The sequence below is a fragment of the Anopheles bellator genome, unplaced genomic scaffold, assembly GCF_943735745.2.
Source record: "Anopheles bellator unplaced genomic scaffold, idAnoBellAS_SP24_06.2 scaffold01317_ctg1, whole genome shotgun sequence".
NCBI classification, from domain to species: Eukaryota; Metazoa; Arthropoda; class Insecta; order Diptera; family Culicidae; genus Anopheles; species Anopheles bellator.
In genome coordinates this window covers 1-2,879 of record NW_026685439.1, presented here as the reverse complement: position 1 = coordinate 2,879, position 2,879 = coordinate 1, and the positions used below count along the sequence as shown (strand labels likewise).

The window sequence follows — 2,879 nt, the reverse complement described above, 5'->3', positions numbered from 1 at the left end:
TGGGTTCGAATCCCACCGCTGTCAAAATTCTTTTTGCTGCGTGCCGTCTCATCTAACCAGATGGTATGAATGCGGAACACACACTTTAGCATAAGTATTCGCTCTATGGTTTGTACAAAACTGGGAAGCAAACCAACGCCACCCATCCTGCACTTTACAAACCCATCCAAACGCCAAGAAATTTCAACTTTACAAACGTTTTGGTACTTTGTAGAAGAAATAAAAATTAGGCCAATGACTTCTGGAGATACCGGGGATCGAACCCGGGGCCTTTCACATGCAAAGCGAACGCTCTACCACTGAGCTATATCCCCCCCTTCACGAACTTCTTCAATCATCATGTCGGTCGTCTTTCCACTGCTAATATCTACATTCTTAACGTGTTAACGTAACAAAGATAAAAAGCTAGGTAGAAGAATCCCCATCTTAAAATGTAAGCTTGGTAAAATTTATAGTTTTTGTACATCTTAAATAAAATATTGAAAAATTTTTGGCTTTTAAAAACACAATGTAGTACGTGTTTATCATTATCATTTATCTTTTATCATTACGACCAACACGGGATTCTATGCGTTTATAACCCACAGCTAATCAACACAATATAATGAATTTACTAACCGCGAATATCTACGCACCCATTTGCTTAATGTTTAGTTCGTACTCGTATTGGTACCATCGAAGCATTGGTGTTTTTAGGAGGATAACGTAATGAGGAATTGATTCCTGGAATTGAACACCTTCAAGCCTCTTCAAATTGCGAAGAGAAAGATCTTTGTTTGTTTGTTTCAACACTTTTTAGTGTCAAGATGGATGTAACAACTTTTCCTTATTTTTACAAACAAGCATAGAGTTTATTGTACAACTTTTAAGTTCTGATGACCTAATCTATCAAGGTCATAATGAGGTTTAGATGAGAATTTAATTTGATTTTTTTATTAACATTTATCCGAATACAACCGCCGAGCGGTCTTTGTTGTACAGTTACCTAAATTCCCTTTTCATCCAAAAATCAACTTTTTGCGAGTTGTCGTTTATTTGTTAAAATAAGAACTCAGCAAGAACAAATTTTATTTACAAAAAAAAAAATGTACTCAACTACACATCTTTTCCCGATTTAAATTGAGTATTGTTTTCAACTTGCCCAAGAGGGGATGTAGCTCAGTGGTAGAGCGTTCGCTTTGCATGTGAAAGGCCCCGGGTTCGATCCCCGGCATCTCCATTTCTTTTTTGATCAATTTCGACTTACACATCCATGCACCCTGCCCTTTTTATTAAACAACATTTTGCCGTAAAGTAACAATTATGTTCATGAAAACATAAACTGACTTTAACATTTTGACGACGATGGAAAATGAGCTCTCTAACATCGCAGCAGAAATTGCTGCTATTAAGTTGCCTATTAGTGAAATGCTGTCAAATACAATGAAAATGCTCAAAAAGGCCGCGTTCTAATGGACACTAATGGAGAGTTCATTTGTTAAAATCGACTAACAATAGCGGAGTTATTCAATATTTGAAAAGCTCGATCGTGATGGAACACTCTGTAGTTTAGATGAGACTGAAAATTCAGTTTACATTATCTCCCATATGGTCTAGTGGCTAGGATATCTGGCTTTCACCCAGAAGGCCCGGGTTCGATTCCCGGTATGGGAATTCTTTTTTGCCTTGTCCATACCAAATGGGTGAGAAAAACTACTTTCTAATAACCTCCACATAACACTAAACAATACTAAACTTCTGTTGGCTCGATAACCTTCGCCGCTGAAAGGCTATGGCAAAACGTAGAAGACCCGTTTTTTCCATTGTAAGTTAATTAAATCAATAACACAGCGAATGTGCTTATTATTTCTGAACCGACTGTTGTTCCTGAAACTTATTAAAGTGGTGACCAATGAAATTAATGCTTGTCTGTCTTTATCTCGTCCGATATCAAAAAACTAATTGCATTATTGGCGACTGTTGATTGAACACGATTTAACGTGAACCTGCTATAGTCTGGTCAATATTAGACATTCCTTTGATCTAACCTTGTGTCTGCAGTCATTTTAAGGACATCAAGGGCTTTATGGACACGTATATTCGGTACGGAATAACGTTACGCGCATGTGCCCAACAATCACTAAAAGACTCCTCGACACATAACGGAAATACTCAGGATAGTGTATGGCACGCGCCTATTACCTATGAATATAAATCGTCACGGCCAAGTGCCGCCAACGCAGAGCGTACGACCCGGAACACCGGCTATTTTTCGGCCCGAAGGAAATTGGGGAAATGGTCTGATGCAAAATACAATAAAGCAGAATGTTTATATTGAATTTACAAACATCTTAACATTTAGTTGGTTTATTATGAAACTAGATAAACAAGCCCACAATCCAAATTTCCAACCGCTTATGGTGATTGTTTCGCATTAAGAGGGAGATAATTATACGTATTGTTCGTACGTCCCAAAGAGGGTCACGTAATCGGTTGGAAGCTCTGTAGTTGAAACGTACGGAGGTTTCGAGAAAAGGAAGAAGGGACATGGCATACTTACAGGTCTCGAAGAGGGTGGAGGACTTACGAACCGGAACAGAAGGCGATAATTTTAATTACTGCATGGATTTTCTATGTCCAACGAACACACATACACTAACACCATAGCCATTGCCTGAGTAATTTTGAGCGTAGGTTTCCTTTCCAGTCTGCAATATTTATATTTGATCACAGAAACTCACATCGCAACACGGTCCTGTGGCGCAATGGATAACGCGTCTGACTACGGATCAGAAGATTCCAGGTTCGACTCCTGGCAGGATCGCGCTTAAGTGATGACACTCTTTTGCTCTAACCGCGTTTTAGATATTCTTGCTGATAGAACTACAAGGGACATATTT

General features: G+C 38.8%; 4 non-coding genes across 4 annotated transcripts; 3 read left to right on the top strand and 1 right to left on the bottom strand.

The window, feature by feature from the left end:
- Positions 1-242: 242 nt before the first annotated feature.
- On the bottom strand, positions 243-314 carry Trnaa-ugc (transfer RNA alanine (anticodon UGC)). The gene has a single exon. It is a non-coding gene; the product is annotated as a tRNA-Ala (tRNA).
- An 833-nt stretch (positions 315-1,147) lies between these two features.
- Positions 1,148-1,219, top strand: Trnaa-ugc (transfer RNA alanine (anticodon UGC)). Its single transcript has one exon. It is a non-coding gene; the product is annotated as a tRNA-Ala (tRNA).
- Positions 1,220-1,581: 362 nt separating this feature from the next.
- Trnae-uuc (transfer RNA glutamic acid (anticodon UUC)) lies at positions 1,582-1,653 on the top strand. The gene has a single exon. It is a non-coding gene; the product is annotated as a tRNA-Glu (tRNA).
- Positions 1,654-2,730: 1,077 nt separating this feature from the next.
- On the top strand, positions 2,731-2,803 carry Trnar-acg (transfer RNA arginine (anticodon ACG)). The gene has a single exon. It is a non-coding gene; the product is annotated as a tRNA-Arg (tRNA).
- The last annotated feature ends 76 nt before the right edge of the window (positions 2,804-2,879 follow it).